Source organism: Eumetopias jubatus, unplaced genomic scaffold (genome assembly GCF_037043125.1).
Source record: "Eumetopias jubatus isolate StellerSeaLion01/CBP00866 unplaced genomic scaffold, mEumJub1_p1.0 scaffold_10, whole genome shotgun sequence".
In the NCBI taxonomy this organism is placed as follows: Eukaryota; Metazoa; Chordata; class Mammalia; order Carnivora; family Otariidae; genus Eumetopias; species Eumetopias jubatus.
In genome coordinates, this window is record NW_028274816.1 from 128,671,087 (window position 1) to 128,690,636 (window position 19,550).

A 19,550-nucleotide genomic window follows, 5' to 3' on the forward strand; every position below is an offset into this window, starting at 1 on the left:
GCCAACTCAGACCCCTTCTTCATCCTTCCTAGAAGGCCTGAGCCATCCATCGATCTTCCCAGCACCTTTCTTTAATTGACAGGCTTATGCAGATAACACTCCTGGCTGTTGGCCTTAAGGGATGAAGTGGTCCTGTGTGGCTTCGCAGTGGATGGCCCCAGGGTCCTTGTCATCTTCCTGCCCTCCCCGGGCTCCTTAGAAGTATATTGCATATTGGGGGAGGCAGGTGTGCCAGGGAGGCTGGTAATGACACAGGTATCTCAAACGGGCCCAGAACCAGAAGACTGCAGGTCACTGCTGGTAGGTCCTGAGAACTATGCCGAAAGCTCCAGCCACAGTTTGCCTCCCGGAGAAGCGGCTGTGGTGCTCGTCAGCGTTTACTTGACGACTCTGTGTGGGAGTTGTGGGATGACCCGGAGGTTCTGCCTCTTCCTGACCATCTTCCAGTGACTCCACCACCTGGGTTCCTGCAAAAACAATGGTGTGTTTGCAAGGGGGGATTGATTGGAGCATGGTTCCAAGGAGGCACCTGAATGAAGCCTTCCTTGCAGATGGCATTTTGGAGACCACTGTAGTGGGAAGCTCCTTTCAAGTGCTTTGATTTTCAGACCCTGCTTTCTTGTAGTTGTGGCAGATTGGGGCAAGATCCTGAGCACCACCTTGGTCATGGTAGAAGTGGACGGGTGGGTGGGGGGGCATGCTTTCCTCTGAGGTGGAAAACAGGTACTTCTGGTAGGAAGGGTTAAGGCAGAGAAACAATCAAAATATGTATGTTCCAAATGGTGTGGATGAAGTTGTGTGGCCTTGAGAGTGACAATCTGAACTGGAGGGAGGTCGGTTAGCATAACTGAAAAGACATCTACTTCTTACAGGGGGTAGTTATTTTAAGACAACTCCCACCATGCGGTTTGTGAGGAGGAAAATATGAATTCAGTCATTCAGCAAACCCCTCATGGCAGGCTCTGGGGAGGGCAGAAGAGTGAATCTAACGAATCTGATCCCTCTGTTGTGGGGTATAATATCTAGAGGGTTATTAGAAAAAGTTCATCCTGTGCTTGCTTCAGCAGCACATATACTAAAATCGGAACGATACAGAGAAGATTAGCATGGCCCCTGCACAAGAAAAAGTTCATTCCTAGCTTTATTTATTTATTTTTAGACTTTTTATTGTGGAAATTTTCACACATGCACAAAAGTAGCGAGAATAGTGTAATATGATACCCAGTTTGAGCCATTATCAACTCATGGCCAATCTTGTTTCATTTATTTACCAACCCACTCCCCCACAAGATTATTTTGAAGTAAATCCCAGACATGATATCATTTCGTTCTTAAAGATTTCAGTATATATCTTAAAGAATTTTTCTAAGAAAATATTAACACTACCATTATCCCTGAACTAACAGTAATTTCTTAATATCATATTTAATTAGTGTTCACATTCCCCTAATTGTCTCACAAGTTTTTCAAAAAATTTTTTAAAGATTTTATTTATTTGAGAGAGAGAGAGCACATGTGAGTGTGGGGGGGGAGGATGGGTGGGGGAGGGGCAAAGGTCGGGGAGAAGCAGGCTGAGCAGGGAGCCCCAGTGTGGGTTCGATCCCAGGACCCCAGGATCTTGACCTGAGCCAAAGGCAGGTGCTTAACCGGCTGAGTCACTCAGGCGCCCCTCAAATTTTTTTTGAGTCAGGATTCAAAAAGTCAGTGTAATTGGTGATATGTCACCTTATGGGTTTTCTCCTCCAACTTTCATTTTTCATTATAATTTCTTTATTGGAGAAATTTGATCATCTTGGGGAGTTGCCCATATTAAGGATTTTGTGGATGACATCTCCTGGTGTCACCTAACATGTTCTGCAGTCCCCTATGCTACTGTAAGTCGGTATTTAGTTTTAGAGGCTCTATCACATTTGGGTTTGTTTGTTTTTTGAGCAAGACCTTGCATTGGAGTTTATTTGATTGTCTGTTTTTGTGATGTTGGCAATTGATTGATTTGTCCTTGGAGTCTGAGGGCTAGTGTCATAGAGGATACTTGCATTCTGCCATGGGAGAGCATGTGACAAGCCTATGAGCTGGCTGGATTGGGGGCCTGAGCCTGTGGAGTGTGCAGGAATCCTGGCATTCGAGTCCCAGAGCCCCAAGGCTGGAAGGGGCACACGGTGGGAGCTGATCTGCTCCCTGGCCCCGGAGCAGATGGCTGCTTGTTCTCTTCTTTGGAGGTGGCTGGGTCCTGCCCTTTGTGGAAGGGCCTGTTACTTACCCTCTCTTGTCCGATGTTTGAATGCCATCTGGTTGGCTGTCGTTGCTTTAAAGAACAAACGTCTCCCTTTAGCCAGCTTCCCATTTTAAGCCTCACTGAGCACCTGAGAAGTTAGACTCATAGAGTTCAGGGAGAGAATTTGAGGCAGAAATGAGGTTTTTTTGATTCCTTTGGAACCCTGTTTTCATCTCCTCTTTGGTGTCCCTGCTTCTTGTCCTCCTTATCCATTCTTCTCATGGTGGCCAGAGTGGAGCTTTAGAAATTCTAGTAAAATCAAGTCTCTTCACTGTAGAAATCTCTACGTAGGCTTCCCATTATAATTTAAATGAAGTCCAGACTCTGAAGCTGTTCTCTGACCTTACTTCCACTTTGCCTCTCACTCACTGTGGTCATTGTGTTTCTGGTGCAAAGGCCTTTCTGTTTCTGGAACATCCCAACCTTGTTCCTGCCCCAGGCCCTTTACATGTGCTGTTTATGGTGACTTAATTGAGTGGTACTTCCTCATTGTTGGGTGTCAGCTCAGATGTCATCTCTTCTAAAAGGACTCCCCTGGCCATCCAATCTGAGCAGCTCACTCCAGCCGTTATTACTTTACCCTGATTTATTACCTCCATGGCACTTATCATTAACTGATATTATCTGGCTTATGTAGTAAACAATTTACTGACCGTTCCCACCCCTAGAATGTGAGCTAAGAGCAGGGACTTTGCTTTTTTCACTCCTGGGTCCCCCATTGCCCGGAACAGGAGGTGCTTAGTAAATATTTGCTGCATGAATGAATGGGTGCACATGAAACTCACTGACTCCCCAGAAAAAATATGCCCACTGCCTGTTCCCCCGAGGTCCTCTTAATACTACAGTGCCCTCTGCCACAGATTTCAAGATGTCCTTTTCTTGTGTGGGGTTGGGGAATTCTCCCCTTCTCTCTCCTTCGTTCCCCTTTGGAAGAAATCTGGAGAGAAATACAACTGAGGACGTGCACACGTAGAGTGCCATTATTACTTTTTCGACTCCTTTCCTGCCCCTGTGCCTTAGGGAACCTATACATGGTGAGGGTCGGGGCTCAGCCCTGAAGCCGGGGCTGGGCTGCAGTGCTGTCCTGACACTGAGTTCCTAGCTCCCAGGTCCTGGCGCTGCTGTCTGAGAGGCAGAGGCGGGCTCCCTTCATTCATGCCAAAAAGGGGGTAAGTGGGTGTTTGAATTAGTGAACAATTGCCATTAGTGAATATATGTTTTTTTCTAAATGCAGCTTTATCTCTTTGGAGCCCGAGATTCACTGATGGCTGGTTAACCAGGATGTTGCCAAATAGAGGGCCTGCCAAACCCACTTGGTTAAACCAGCGAAAATCACTTCTGTGCGGGCGGGGAGGGCTGCTGAAGGGCTCAGGAAATTTCTCCGTCATTTTAAGCAGATGAGACCCTCTTGCCCTCCCTACCCCATGCCCGCCCCACAAACTGAGTTTCTTTGCCTCCTGAATCCATACAAAGTAAATGAGGTAGGCAAGATGATTTCAGGTGGACAAATGCTTTTTATTTTAATTGCTATTTTAAAAAATGAATTCTGGCAAGTGATACTGGTTTTCCATGTATGATGGTTACATAACATTTTTAAAAAGTAAATTTGTTTAAGTAAAAAATTGTGATCAATTTAAAGTGTTAAGAAAAGTAACAGTCAGGTGGTACACGGACTTGGGAAAAAATTGAGAAGGTGATGTGGAAATGTCTGCAGTTTGGGAAGCACTGTTGGAAGGAAGGGGGCACTTTTCTCATACGTTCAAGTAGGCCCCAAACACCAGGGTCCTGGGGCCATTGAAGGTTGAATGGTTGTAACTAGCCAACATTTTTGAGGCTTACTGTTTGCTAGGCTTGCATACCTGGCTTAATTCTACCGGTTATTATCTTTGTTTTCCAGTAGAGGGACAGAGGCTCAGAGTTTGAGGAGCATGCAGGGGACAGAATCAGAGGTGGAGGGGTGGAGGAACAGGGATCTTAACCCTGGTCTGTTGAGGTCCAGGGGCTGTACTGTTAACTGTTATGTTATTTGGAACCCAGGATAAGCACGTACGCAGTGCCGGGCTTCTGAGAAGTGCCCCATGCGTGCTGCTGCTGCATTTCTCATGAAGGCACGAAGTGCAACAGATCTTGGGGCACAGCTCAGGGAATTTCCACATATGTATCCACCTGTCTAGATACCATCCACATCAAGACATAGAACTTTCCTGAAGCCCAGCAGACTCCTTCTTTCCTCCCCACAGTCCATTTATAATTACTGTGGAGTCAGGCCCGTTGCCTTGTGTGGGGGGCACCTGAAGTAGCCTTGAAACCCGTAATAAAGGGAAGAGCATATTTGGGATTTCTTTCTTTTTTTTTTTTTTTTTAAGGAGGCTCCATGCCCAGAGTGGAGCCCAGTGCGGGGCTTGAACTCATAACCCCGAGGCAGATCAGGAGTCAGACACTTAACCGACTGAACCACCTAGGCACCCCTGTGAGTTGGGATTTCTGAGTGGGGAATCCTAGTTCAACCCTGAAGAAGAAGGTGTTGAAGAATCCACCCTGATTTCTAGGGGCACATAAGCTTGGTTTCACCTTCCCCTCTCCTTCTAGACACACTCAGTGGGAACCTGGAGCCGATGCTGTGTTTATTCACTGTCCTTGGAGCAAGGGTGGGTTGAAAAATTGTCACTTGCTTTTAAGCTTATCAGTTATGAACACACTGTTTCATGAAGGCTGGAACTCTAGCCAAGTCCTTCCCGGAGCCCTCTGGGGGTGGGCTGACCCTGCCAGGCCTCCGGGTTAGTCGGCTTCTCCAAAGGAGGGAGCAGGCCTGTTGATTAGAGCCTCCCCTCCCCCTTTTCCATGTATTTACTCTAAAGATCTTTACCAACCACTGAATGTGTGGGGCAGAATAAGGAGGCTGTGCGGATGTCTGTTGTCATGAGCACTTCCTCGTGGGGTACAACAACCTGAGACAGCCCCCAGGCAAGGCACACCTCTCACGTGGTTTACAGGACAGAGCCCTATAAGGGTGGAGGCGGGACCTCCCCTCATTCTTCACGCCCGCATGCTGTAACCACACTGTCTTGTCTACAGAGTGGGACAGCCATGGTCCGGCGCCTGGGAGTTTGCCAGGTGTCTGAGGCGGAGGTGGGATATGGCCCCTGCACGTTCCTCAAAGCTGCGTGAAGCCTCTGTTCTGTGCCTGACACCCGTATAGGTGCTGGGGCTGCAACAGGGAACCGCACAGGTGCAAAGCCCTGCTCATTCTCCAGGGGCTTTATTAGGCCCACATGCGTTTTTCCCATTTAAGTTGTTATTTTTAAAAATTGGAAGGTTCCATGTTACCAATGGCTTTTTCAGTCTTGTCTTGAGAAATCAGAAGCTTTGGCAACATTGGCTGGGCCTCCCTTCCTGCATCACATCTAAACCACCACCAGCCGGCTTAGCGTGGGGCTGGTCCCTTTCTGCTCACCAGTGCACCTCACCTGGCCACACCTGGCCATGCCTGTGCCACCTCCCCCACCCCTGAGGGATTGGATGTACAGTGTGGGAAGCAGGAGGCTCAGGGGTGGGGAGCTAGCTCCAGATGGGGCCGGTCCCAACCCTGCATGCCCTTTGGGCTCCCTTGGTTTTGGGGAGGTCCATTGTGATTGGAAATGAGGGTTCCCTCCAGGAGACGGGCTGCAGAGTGGCCACTATTAATTTGCCTTTAGATGTTGCTCCCCACTGTCCTTCCCTAATTACCCCTAAGTAAAATAACAAGTTATGGGAGGAATCCCAAGAGAAGGGACTGGGCTGGGAGCTTGTGTTGGCCCTGCTGTGGGCATGGCACTAGGCTGGCACTTGGAGCTCAGTTGTCCCAGCCTCTGCACCACACTTAACTGTCATCATCTTTGTTTTTCATAGAGGAGAAAGCTGAGGTTCAAATGGAGTGACATTTTCAGTGTCATTCAGCTCGTACAGCAGAGCTGGGATTCCAACCCAAATCTGCCTGATACTCGATGCCTTTTCTTCCATTGCCAAGTTTCGTGGGGACCCCGGCTGAATTACTTGACCTCTCTGCCCTTGACTTTCACTCTCTGAAGTGGATGGTGATGCAGCGCAGGTGTATGAAATGCACACCAGGTGTGAGAAAACGCCTCAAAACATGAAGAACCATGGCACCTGAACACCTTGCCATTATTTTTTAGGAAGAGACTGGACTGGTTTCTTGGGCAGCTGGGCTTCTTTTGAATCCTGGGCCTGAGCTGGGGTGAGGGAGGGGGCAGTGGAACCCAGAGTGTGGCAAAGTCTGATTTACCAGGCTTTCGATAAGCTGAAAGGGCTCCTGGCTCCTGTCTTCACTAATTAGTACAGAAATTTCTGCTTCTCTATGAGAACGGGAAGGTCTGGGCTGGAGCCCAGGTTACCTGTGCCATCTGTATTGTAATAGAACAGTTATTTTAATAAGATTTAATCCGAGATGCAAAGATGGAACCAGTGTGTCATTTGAGAGGTGACTGAAACAGGCTGTCTGAAAACGAGATCTTCAAATGTGCCAGGAAGGGCTTCTGAGTGTGACATCAACAAAGGCCAGTTACTGATAGCTGAGAAGGTCCCCCAAGGGCACAGCCCTGTGGAAGCAGGACACAGCCTGTGGTGCAAGCGATGGGAACGGGGACACCTGGCTTTCACAGCTTAGTTCCTCTGACCCTCCCTCCCCCTTTTCTGGAAAGCACGCCCATTCATCTCTGCAGGGTTCACCCTGTCTTTCTCCCCCATGAATGCAAATACAGGCAGCAGTCCTGCTTATAAGCGGATTGTGTTCCCAATGTTCATTTGTGCAGTTTCAAGTTTAGGTGCTGGGGCTGCAGCAGGGAACTGTTTGTGGAGCGCCAGATGTGTACCAGGCATGGACAACAGGGTCCAGGAGGGCCTGCCTTAAGCCGCCTGTGCTCCAGAAGGAGAAACCAGACATGTAATGTGAACCCCATCCAGAAGACGAGGGATTCTGGAGAAGAGGTGTAAGGCACTCTGGAGGTCAACAGAAAGAGGGACCACCCAAAGAAGGCTTCCTGGAGTTGGCGGCATTTGAGGTGGGCCATGGAGACTGGACAACGTTTCTGAAGGGGGAGATCGAGTGGGGAAGTACATTCTAGTTAAATGGGACAGGCTAAGCGAAGGAATGGAGGAAGGGAGAGCAGGGGACATGTTCAGAACTCGGACTGTGGTGTGGATTTCATTTGGGGCAATAGAGGGAAATGAGGCTGTCAGGGTCACTGAGGCCACTTTGTGGTTGGTGTTAAATGCCAAGGAGTGAAGGACAGGTTAGGCTTCTCTGTTCCCTGCCTCCCCCAAACTCACGGGGCACTTTGGTACCCTAGTTGGCATAGAAAAACTGAATTAGTCAGTATTACAGTTGAAATAACTTTTATTGTTAATTCTCTTTATGAGGGTTTGGGGCTAGAGGGTCTTGGTGTTGGAGGAGTGGTACCCCGAAAATGACTCTTCTGATTGGCAATTTAGCTAAATGAGTCAATAATCTTTTGGTTGCAAGAGATAAACCCCAATTCTAATTAACCTAAAGGAAAAGAAAAATTTATTGGTTTAGGAAATTGGATAGTTCAAGGGGGACAGATTCAGGGATGGCTGGATCCAGGGCTTGACTGGTTCTCTCTCCCCATCTCTGAGCTATGCTTTCTTTTGGGTTGGCTTCTTCCTCAGATAGGTTATCCACAAAGAAAGATGATGGCTGTGCCAGGCTTACATTCTGCCAGTTTAGCAACACCAACAGGAAGAGCAAATCTGTTTTCTAGTAATTTTAGCAGGAGTCCCAGGGATGACTCACACCGGGCACAGTGGCTCACGTGCCCATCCCAGAACTTTGGTCAGAGGGATGGGATACGCTGATTAGCTGAGTCTAGGTGTTGTGCCCCCTCCTGGGTTCTAGGATGGAGTCACCTGGACTGAGAAAATAGGAGGGGCAGGTCACCTCGGGACATTTGATGTGTTGCTGTCAGTAGACCAAGGAGTGGAAACTGGCCAGGAAAACCCGGCGGCTGTCCAATCTGCTGGCCCTGGTGGTTTCGTTGGTGTTGGTCTCTGCTCAGTCTTGTCTACTTGGTTGGTGGCTGCAGGTGCTTGTACCCCGCCCCCCCAGATGCAGGGATGCTCCCTTTTGCCTCCGCTGGGGGAGGCGTTCTCTCTTCTTCCCTGATGCAGCCTATTGGATCCCCCAGCCTTATTAAACACAGTCCCTGGGCCCCCTTTTCCCAGCATCCGTTCTGAACATCGAGGCGGTCAGATGTGTGACTGAGTGAAACCTTGTCTGGGAGAATGGTCTGGCCTTGCTCAGGGTTGGCGCTCAGCTTTGGGGTTGAATGATGCTTCCCCACCCTCTTTTGTTGTTGTTCTATAGGACTCATTTGCCCCTCAACCCAGAAAGTCTGGATTCCTTCTATTTAGATTGCTGCTTCCTCTGGCCATCTAGCCGATGGGTACTCTTGGTCGCAAGGTCCTGGCAGACTCTCCTTGATCCATCCCCCTGCTGGAGGCCCAGGCCCAGCAGAGATCTCAGGGGTATGAGAGGTAGGGACCCCTAGATTACAAGGAAATGACTGCAGCAGGGCTGAGGGGCAGCCTGAAGCCTCCTGGAAAACCCAGGGGAAGTAGCACTGTTTGTGATCCTGAATGTACATGGTGTTCAGACTGTGGCCCTCAGTTTCCCTATCTGTGAAATGGGAGTAGAGCTAATGAATGATTTCACTTGTTCTTTAATGGAATTGTTTGTGTAAACAAAACTCTCATTCAGCAGTTCTACTCCTAGGTACAACATATACCCAAAAGAACCAAAAGCAGGGACTCAAACATCTCTGCCCACCTGTGTTTATAGCAATATTATTCAGAACAGCTAAAAGTGGAAACAGCTCAAGTGTCCTTCCGCAGGTGACTGGATGATAAACAAAATGTGATATATCCATACAAAATATTATTCAGCCATACAGTGGAATGGAATTCCAATGCAACGTGGATGAACCTGGAAAACATTATACTAAGTGACGAAGCCAGACACAGAAGGACAGAAATTACTTGATTTCACTTGTACAAGGTACTTAGAATAGGTAAAAGTGTAGAGACAGAAAGTAGAATAGAGTCAACAGGGTTTGGAGGTGGTGGGAAGAGTTATTGTTCAGTGGATCAGAATTTCTTTTGGGGATGATGAAAAGATTCTGGAAATGGGTAGTCGTGATGGTTGTATAATACTGAATGCCACCGAATTGCACACTCACAAATGGCTACCTTTGTAAAAGAAAAACATCTTAAAAACAAACAAACAAACAAACATCTTATTCAGACCCTAATATGTAAAAAAGATAAAAGAGAGTGTTTCTCTGGTTGAAGATGGGGCAGGCAGTTGCGGGTAGCTCTAGTCCAGTCTCCATGAAAACTGGGGCCAGTGTGTCTTAGGGACTCCTGGGAAGCGACGGCCACCCTCCTTTGCAGGCCGTGTTCTGAAGTTGAGGGTTCCCAAGGCCTCTGGCCTGTCCAAGTCCACCCCCCTCCTCCAATGGTCATGTGTTGATGGGAAAGGTCAGCTCAAGGAGAAGGTGCTGGAGAGACTGGACCACCTTGCGTGAGCTCTCATTTTATCCCAGTCTTTTCCGTTCCTGCAGCCGAGGACTCATGGACAGGTGTTTGCCAGTGCCTTATGGGGCTCTCCTTGGAGGCCAAGGGGACTGATAGTGGGTAGGTGGGGACTTCTGGGGGCTCAGCTTGGGTTCCAGTAGGAATGTGGGGAGAAGAGTCTTGGCTCTGAGTTGACCTTTGGGCACGGACCAGAGCCTGTGACCACACAATGGAAGGCTTGGGTTTAGTGCCCACAGCACGGATGCCTTTAGTGACCTGCCAGCCAGCCCTGAGATGGGCAGCCGCCACTCCAGCATTTGCTGTCCATGCAGAGCAGGGCTCAGGGGTGGACCTCTCTGCTGTCCCTGACCATTGCACGGGCTTAGAACCTTCCTATGAGCGTTTTCTGGGCTGCTTCTTGCTAATCTGATTTTTTAAAAGAAATGTTTATTATATTTTTAAGATCCATGTTCCTTGAAGAAAATTTGGAAAACACAGAAAAGTACAAAGACTAAAATAAAAATCATCTGCAATCCCAGATGGGGGATTGCAGAGATAACCACTATTAACATTTAATATATTTTCTTCTGGTCTTTTTTTCCCTCTAGATGTATACCCTCCCACACAGTGTATTTACATCTGCATCTACATCTATTTCTTTATATTATAACAAAATTGGGATTATATTTTATTTTTATTTATTTTTGTTTTTTAAAGATTTTATTTTTATTTATTTGACAGAGAGACACAGTGAGAGAGGGAACAGAAGCAGGGGGAGGGACAGAGGGAGAAGCAGGCTTCCCGGGGAGCAGGGAGCCCGATGCGGGACTTGATCCCAGGACCCTGGGACCATGACCTGAGCCGAAGGCCGACGCTTAACCCACTGAACCACCCAGGTGCCCTGGGATTATATTTTAGATACAGTGTATTAGGACTCTTGGGGGCAAGTGACAGAAGCCCAGGTTGAATTAATCAAACAAAATAGGGGGAGTTTTTGACTATCATAACCCATCTATAGAAAGGGCTGGGCCTCAGGAAGAGCTAGATCCAGGACCTTGAGCAGTCCCTTTTCTTCTCTGTCTCTTGTGTCTGTGTCTCTGTTTGTGTTGGCTTCATTCTCTTGGGTCATCTCTACATATGATGTTGAAACCATGGTTATAGAACACTGTGGGCTTAACATTTTAACCCTTTTGCCTCCAGAGAGGGGAACAAAATCTCCTTTCTACAAGCTCCACTTGGACAAACCCCAAGGAGTTCTGATTGGCTTGGATCACATGCCCATCTCTGCATTAATCTATGTATGTGGGTGGGGGTGGGGATTTATGATTGGCCCAGTCTGAGTTGGGCCCATTCCTATGGCCGGGTGTGGGTATTGTGACTGTAAGCGTCCTTTCCACTGGGAGAGAGCAGATCTCTGAAGCAAAGGTGGGGAGTTTCATTATCAGATGAAGGGGTAAAAGTGAGTTGGGCAGGCAGAAACCAGAGGCAAAAGTTGCTTTGGCGTTGGTTCCAGCCGTGGGGGGCTGGCACAGTGTTTTGAGTGGCCACGTGGGCCCTCCTTCTCCTAGCAATTTAATGAAAGGCGAATTGATACCATCCCATGAGCAGTACAGTTTGGCAACACTTAGCACCATTATGCATGCATATATCCCCTTTGCCCAGGAGATCCACCTTTGAGAATTTATCCAGCACCTATATTTCCACACGTGTGGAGTGGTATTGTATAAGGTCATTCAGTGCAATATTACTTGAAATAGCAAAACATTGGAAACGACCAAATGCCTAGCGATAGAGAACTGGGCACTTAGATTATTTCACATTCGTGCCCTGGACGGCTGCGTTATTTAAAAAAAGAGTAGTGCCGTTGTCTCTGGAGCAAGATAAAGTTCTCCCAAGATATTCAGAGTAGAGAAAGCAAGGTGCAGAATGGAATGTACAGTGTACTATTTTTTGTATAAAAAGGGAAAATAGGACTCCATCTTTGTATTGGCTTACGTTTGCATAAAGAAACTGCAGAAGGGTCTGTAGAAAGCATTTCATCGGCTGGAGGGTGGAGAGCTAGGCGGATTGGGACAAGGATAGGACAACGCCTTTCACCATATACCTTCTAAGAAATTTTTGCTTTTGAACTGCATTAATGCATTCTTCAAAAACCAACAGATCAGTTTCCTTTTGGGGTGATAAACAAGTTCCGGAACCAGAACCTCTGTGGTGGTAATAGTTGCACAACACTGAATTGTATACTTTAGAATGGTCAAGATTGGAAGTTTTGCGTATGTTTTACCACAATTTTAAGAGTAAAAACAAAAGTCAACAGGCTACAAAAAGAGTGGGGGGAAAAAAAACCCAGAAAAACCTCACAGAGTGTGAGCTCCGAACTCAGGTAGCCTGGGTTCAAATCCTGCCTTTGCTACTCTGTAGCTCTAGTACTGTGGATAAATTGCTTACTTTCTCAGAGAAACAGTTTAGTCATTTGTGAAGTGTGGATAATTAAAGAATCTGTATTCTGAGGGTTGAATGAGAAGTTCGGGATGAAGTGTGGTGCCTGGGAATGGTGGGCCTCCCTGTGAGTGAGCTCTGGAGGAAGGGCAGGATGACCGCAGGAGCCTTACCAGCTCCCCTCTCACTAGCTGGGACATTTGCATTTTAATGGAGACTCTTGAAGACTGAAAACCTTCTAGACTCCAAGGGAGGAATGGTTGGAATTTCAGAAAAATTTATAGCTCCTGTCTGGGGAAAATGAGGTCTTTTCATTTCCTGGGGAGAGTTTAACTTTTACCTTGTCCTCCCAGCCACCCCAAGTGGTTGGGTTGGAAGCTAGAGAACAAATGAGCTGCCAGGGAAAGGGGGCGAGCTGGGAGAAGGGACAAAGGACAGCCCCGCATCAGCCCCGGACTAGGTGAGGGGTCCACGCTTGAAGGTTTGAAACTGAAGAAAATGAGGCAGCTGATATAGGAAAGATGTTAGGGTTTGGAGCCGATGGCCAAGAAAGAATTCTTGAGATGTCTTTGATGCAAAAAGGTGGTTTTATTAAAGCCCGCGGACAGGACCGGTGGGCAGAAGGAGCTGCAGTGGGGTCCTGAGGACTGGTTCGCTGTATACTTTCAAGTTGGGAGGGGGTTAGGGATGGTGTAAGCCTTCCAGGTATTTTGGAAACAGGGTTGCCAGGACCCTGAGGGGGCTAGTGAGCTATTGTTGGGAAAAGGTCATTTATTACTGTTTAGTAAACCGTCAGTCATGAGACCCTTCAGATGTATATCGGTGGGTCCTATGCTTGGGGGATGATTGCCAACATGTGTCTTGGGGTGGGGGGTAGAGATAAAGGAAGTTTCCAAAGGAATTTTGATATGTTAAAGTAGACTTACAGGATCCTGGAGGGTTGGGCTGAGATTGCCTTTTGCCCTTAACAAAGTATCAGCATCAAGGCAGCTGAGTCCCTAAGAGGGTCACTCTGCCTGTTTCAAGGACTTGTCAGTGAGCTCTGGGCAGTAAGGAAATTGAATAATTTTTCTTCTGCCTTTGTTTCCCACATCAGTAGCCGTTGCAAACCAGTGAGCTCCAACCTCCCTCAGCCCCGTATCCACCTGCAGCTGCCGCAGAGCTTCCGGAAGACCTCCTCTGGCTTTGCTCCCCACCATGCCCCCCCCCCCCCCCCGGCTGCCTTTCTGCCCTCTGATTAGTCTTTGACACAGCTCAATCCTCCCCCCTTCCGTCTCCATTTTGCTGGTGAAAGCTCACCGTCCTGCTTTCCCCCTGTCTCCTGGCAAGCCCCCCCTCCTCGGACTCCCCGCGGTGTGCCCAGGCTGCTTCCTCTTCTCTGTCTCCCTCAGTGGCGCCCCCCTTGGTGTCTGGAAGGCATTCCAGATGTGGCAGGTGCACAGTGAAATTCCTGCTCTCTGACACCCTACTCATCCCTCCTGTGGCCTTCCCCAGCTGTCTTTTAGGCCCAACTCTTGGAGTCACCCTTGACTTCTCTGTATTGTTCTCATTCCCCACATCCAGTCTGTCAGCAAATCCTGCTGGCTGTACCTTCATCCCTGTCCAGAGTCGGATCACTTCCCATCATCTCCGTAACCATCAGTGCAGTCCAGCCCGTCCGTAGCTCTATCCCTGGGCGATCGAGGCGACTTTTTAGCTGGCCTTCCCGCTGCCATGCTTTGCGCCCCCACCCCCTACAGTTCTCAACACTCCAGTTGGGATGATCCTTTAAACCTATAAGTCAGGTCACATCTCTGTTCTGCTCACAACTCTGCCTTCTGTGGCTTCCTGTTTCCTCATGGTGGAAGCCAGCGTTCTTATCACAGTCACGGGCTCCCTGCGATTTCTCTGGCCTCAGCTCCTGTTCTTTACTCTTTGTTCTCTCTGCGCTGGCCACACGGGCCTCTTTGCTGTTCCTCGACCAACTAAGGTATGCTTTTACTTCAGGGCCTTTGTGCTTGCTGTTCCTTCTCCCTGGACTGCTTTTCCCCAGACACCCTCACCCCTTGCTTCCTTGCTTCCTTCGGGTCTTCTCTCAGATGTCATCTCATTGAGGTTTTCTCTAATGACCCCAGTTAAATTTGCAAACTGTTCTGTGCTTTATTTTTCTTCCTAGCATTTGTCATCACTTGATATGCCTCTTATTTTAACTTTTTACATTCTTAGGTGTTTATTATCTCTTCCCTCCATTAGAATATGAACTCCATGAGGGCAGAGCTTTTTGTCTGTTTTGCTCACTGTTCTCTCTCCATTGCCTAGAACAGTGCCTGGTACGTAGAAGATGCTCAATAAGAATGGAGTGAATGAACGAAAGAAATTTGGTTTTCATAGTGAGGGCAGTAGGATTACATTTCAAGGCTTTATGTAGCGAGCTCATATGATCAGATTTACATTTGGAAGGGTCACTCGAGCTCCTGGGGAGAAGTTGTTTGAGTGGGACAAGAGTAGGATTGTGGAGATTGGTTGGGGAGATGTCCTAACCAGTGGCTTTGAGATGATGGTGGAGGGGGATGGAGGGACATTGATGCACCTGGGAGAAATGCGGGCAGAATGAAAGGATCGTAGATTGTTAGAGCTGCGCTTCTCAAACTTTATTGTGTGTGCAGGTCACTTGGTCATCTTGTCAAAATGCAGATTCCCATTGGTGGTTCTGGGATGGGCCTGAGAGACTGCATTTAGACCAGCTTCCAGGTGATGCACCTTGAGTAGTAGGGGATGGATGTCAGGCCTAAGGCAGGAGGAAGAGTCAGAAGTGCTCAGTGCCTTTATTTGGGAGACAGAACTTGGGAGGAGAAACTGGTGGGGGGAAATGATGTTACTTCTGGGCATGCAGATTTTGAGACGCCATGAGACCCCAAGGGGAGACGTTCAGGTTGGCAGTGGGGTCTGAAGCTCACAGGAGAGGCCTGAGCAGGAGACAGATAATGGGGAGTCCTCACAGGAATGGCAAAGGCGGCCCCTGTATGGGTGAGACTGAGTGGGGAGAGGCTATATCAAGGGGGGGTCAGGGCTACAGGAACCCCTACTCTCTGGAAGTCATATTATTGCCATGAAAGATCGATTGCATGAAAGATCCAGGGCATTGGTTAAGATACCTCATGGGATGTGGGGCAGATGTTTTCTTCCCTAGATTCATTCAGTACTGTTCTGACCTTGAGGGTTTAATAGCTTCTCAAAGAAAATGAGCAGGAGCCTTTTGCCCGAAGGCAGCGGCCAGCCTAGGGCAGGTGAGGGAAGCCACACAGCTCTGGTTCTCAAGGGGGAGGCGGGACATCCTCCAGTTCTGCCTGTCCTGGAACATTTGGGTGTCCTGCTGCCTTGGAGCCCCATTGTGGACTCAGGCGAACCTGGTCTCAGATCCCACTTAGCTGGGCTAACTTGGGCAAGGCACTTTACCTCTCTGGACCTTGGTTTCCTCATCTGAATGATGGGGTAATAATGGTGGTTGTGAGGGTCAGTGAGACGTATATAACATGCTGAGCCTGGAGGCCTATAAGGCTGGACTAATTCTCTCCAGAGGATGTGTGCAGTCAGGATGGGCACTGGCCTTGCCCACTCCCTCCCTCCCTGCCCCTCTGCAAGCGCCTGGCGTGGCCCCACATCCAAACGCTTCTTGCACTGATGGTCCTGCTTCCTTCTCCATCCATCTCCTTGGCTTCAGCTCTCTCTCCACCCCCCGCCTCCCTGCCGTTTAGATCAGTCCCCACCATCTCTCTTGCTGTGAATCACACCCCTGCTGGTGCCCATGCATTCAAGCTGGTCTCTTACCCACTTACTTTTCCCTTCTGAGCCTGACTGTAAACTTCCTGGGGGGTATTGTCCATCTGTCTGTCCATGTCCGCCATTGCACTTTGGTGCTGAGGATCCATCGGGTTGAGGCAGGCCCGATCCCTGCCGTAACGGAGCTCTTAGTCCGGTGGGGAAGACGGGCATCCAGCAGGTCATGGCAGTGGAGGGGCTGGGTGCTGTGACACGGGATGGTGTGCTGCGGTAGCAGAGAGCACAGGGCCCTGACCCAGGCTGGGCACACCATCTCAAGGAAGGGACATTCTGGCAGGGACAGGTGGACAAAGTCTGGAGAGGGAGTGTGGGCAAGGAGGAAGGTCTGGACGTGTGAGCGAGAGGTGGCCCAGGGGATGAGGAGACAGGTTTTGTGGGCTGGGGGACCCAGGTGAGGAGAGGAAATGAGGGGATGAGATGAGGCTGGATGGGCCCAAGACAAGGGGCCCTTGAGGGCGTGTTGAGGAGTTGGGTTTGGTCCTAATGGTTGAGGCGAGCCAGTGAAAGGAGACTGTGCCATCATTACTTTGCACGGAGTTTACACTTTCATTTTCTTTTGCGCTAGTTCCACATGAAACTTACCATTTTAGCCATTTTAATGTGTGCAGTTTGGTGGCATTAATTACATTCATGGTGTTGTGCAACCACCATCACCGTCCTTCTCTGGAACTCTCTCGTCACCAGACAGAAACTGTGTCCTCAGGAGCAGTCACTCCCATTTCCCTCCACCACCCTAATCAACCACCAGTCAGCTTTCTGTCTCTGGATTTGCCTATCTGGACATTTCATTTAAACGGAATCATAGAGTATGTGGTCTTTCGCGACTGGCTTCTGTCACTTGCTGTAATGTTTTCAAGATTCATCCGTGTTACAGGCTGTGTCGGCACATCATTCCCTTTGAAGGCTGAATAATATTTGTGTGGACGGACCATAGTTTATTGCTCTGATCGTCTGTTGATGGACATTCGGGTTATTTCCACCTTTTGGCTGTTGTAAATAATGTTGCTGTGAGCATTCATGTACAAGGTTTTGTTTGAACATGTGTTTTTAGTTCTTTTGGGTATATTCCTAGGAGCGGAATTGCTGGGTCATGTGATAATTCTATGTTTAACTTTTGGAAGTTAGGCTGTCTGTTGTTTTCCAAAGAGGCTGCACTTAAAAAAAAATTATGGTTATCCTGGTGGGTGTGATTAGCTTTTCGCTTTAGAAAGATCCCTGTGTCTGCTCCCTGGAGAATAGATGGAGGAGTGCAGTGGGCGGAGATGAGTTGGGATGGGGGTGCCGTTGTTCAGGTGAGAGATTGATAGGTAACAGGGAGACAGTGGAGTGGAGGAAATAGAACCAATTTGGGAGGTGGTGAGGACTTGGTGATGCATTGGAGGCCTTGGGTGGGCAAGAGGGGGTTCAAGCATGACTTAGTCACCTCATATCCCTGGAGGCTGGCACAGAGTGGGTGCTTTATAAATACTCACTGAGCACCAGGTTCCCGAAGGGGAGAAGTGGGGCCTTTGAAGCTCTTTGTGCTCTTACCGGGGGCTTTTCCCATGACTGCTCCTGATAGTGTCCTTGGTCTCGGAGGGAAGGGGTGAAGAGAGGTCTCGACAACCCCTCTTGTGAGGGAGGTGTGGGGTTACAGAGCCCCCTGCTCTGGACCACCTCCATCGTCTCTTCATTTCAGGGTCTCCTGCCTCAGGAGACCGTGTGGGGGGAGAGGCGGGGAGCTGGAGACAATGGCCCTTCTGGGGAGGGTCTGAGCCTGTGGGGGCAGTCGAGGGCTGGACTGGCCGCTCTGAGGACACCGAGCCGTTTCTGGGGCACTTCTGTGTATGGGTCACGCCACCTGAAACTGCTCCTCCAGGGACACCCAGGGAGAGCTCAGAGGGCTCGGGAGGACCCAGAAAGACCTGGCCCAGGCCTTCTTGTGGTGCTCGTGGATGTTCCTGCCACAGGCCCCGGCTCTGGGTGCCCCCCGACCTGCTGGGGCTTCTCCAGCTCTGCGGCCTTTTAACTGATGGATTTTGGCCTAGATGGGGAGGGAAGTGTCTTTGGATTGAAAAGCTTGCAAAAGCTTCCATTTTCTCTCTTTCTCCTCTGTCCACACTGTCTTTTTTCTCTTTTCTCCCTTTTCATCCTCTGCCCGGTTCCCTTGCCCCTCCCTCCCATCCCTGTTCTGTAAATCTGTAAAACAAACACACTTAAAAAAAAAAAAAATCTCATTCATCTATTGCATCTGCAGCTCCGAGCCGGATAAAGCTGCTGCCTCCCTTGGGAGTTGGCTTTTGCGCTTTGGGCAATAGTCAGCTCTGTGCAGCCTGGGGCTGTTGGTGGAGAATCCCAGGCCACTGCCATGCAGCCTGGGGCCCTGTCAGCCAGGCCTCAGAGGCTCTGACCCAGATAGATGGGTGGGTGGCCATTTGCTCACCCTCTGGTCCAGAGAGGGACCCCGAAAGGACAGGCAGGGGACCAGAGACCTGAGCTAGCCTTTGAGCAGTAGCAAATAGACGGGCTACGGCAGTGACCCCTGGTCTGTGTGGACTGCGGGCTCCTCTGCCTGCTCTCGTCTCTTCAGGGAGAGCATGGGGCCCCGAGGGAGGATTTGCTGGGGGCCACCTCCTCCTGATGGCTTGTTGTGTGTTCCTGGCTTAAGCAGACCCAGGTGAACCTTGCAGCAACACCAGGTGCTACCCTAACAAGCACATGGCCCATGTCCTTTGCTCGGCCAGACAGTAACTTATTGTTCAGCGCTGTTGGAGGTGTGGGGGGTATGTAAGGAGTGCAGGGTGTTGTCCTCAGAAGCTTGGAGTTTGCACCCTGCTCACATGGTAGGACCCTGACTGAGCTGGGAAGATGACAGTCAGCGAGTTCCAGGCTTTGCTGCGGGAAGGGAGAGGTGGCAGGGGGCAGAGGGGCTGCTGCTCGCTGTCTTTGCTTTCGTTCTTTCCTTCGCTGGTCTGCTCTTTCACTCCCTGCAGAAACAGGATGGCTCGGGCCATGGACTTGCATTTGAGTTCTGGTCCCTCCAGGGACTAGCTGTGTGGCCTGAGCGTTAGCCGACTCATGGGTGTAGAAGATGCAAACATCCCTCCTTGTCCCGATCATCTTCCAGAATTGTGCTTGGCAGAGAAGGTGATAAGAAACGTTCTCAGTGCCATTTGTTATACGAGGCAAAGTCTTAGTATTAACAGTGTTTGCAGGCCTACAGTGAAGGAGCGTGGCCACGTGAACCCCACGGGCTGTTCAGAGATGGCTGACACGGCTCCTGCCCTCAGGGCGCGAACCACCTGGCCTGCAACTAGACACATTTCACGGAGGATCTGGCTGGAAGGTTCTCGTCATGTTTTCTTACGGGGCACTGACCCAGCATGGCCCTCACGCTCTTCAGTTCACTCAGCGAATAGTTACGTAGTGACTACAGGTGCCAGGTGCTGTG

General features: G+C 49.4%; 1 protein-coding gene and 1 non-coding gene across 6 annotated transcripts in view; both read left to right on the top strand.

The window, feature by feature from the left end:
• The window catches only part of RAP1GAP2 (RAP1 GTPase activating protein 2), a 202,171-nt gene that overhangs the window by 43,362 nt on the left and 139,259 nt on the right, over positions 1 to 19,550 (top strand). The gene's annotated exons all lie outside the window — the stretch shown is intronic.
• Positions 1,052 to 1,156, top strand: LOC114214039 (U6 spliceosomal RNA). The gene has a single exon (XR_003610314.1). It is a non-coding gene; the product is annotated as a U6 spliceosomal RNA (small nuclear RNA).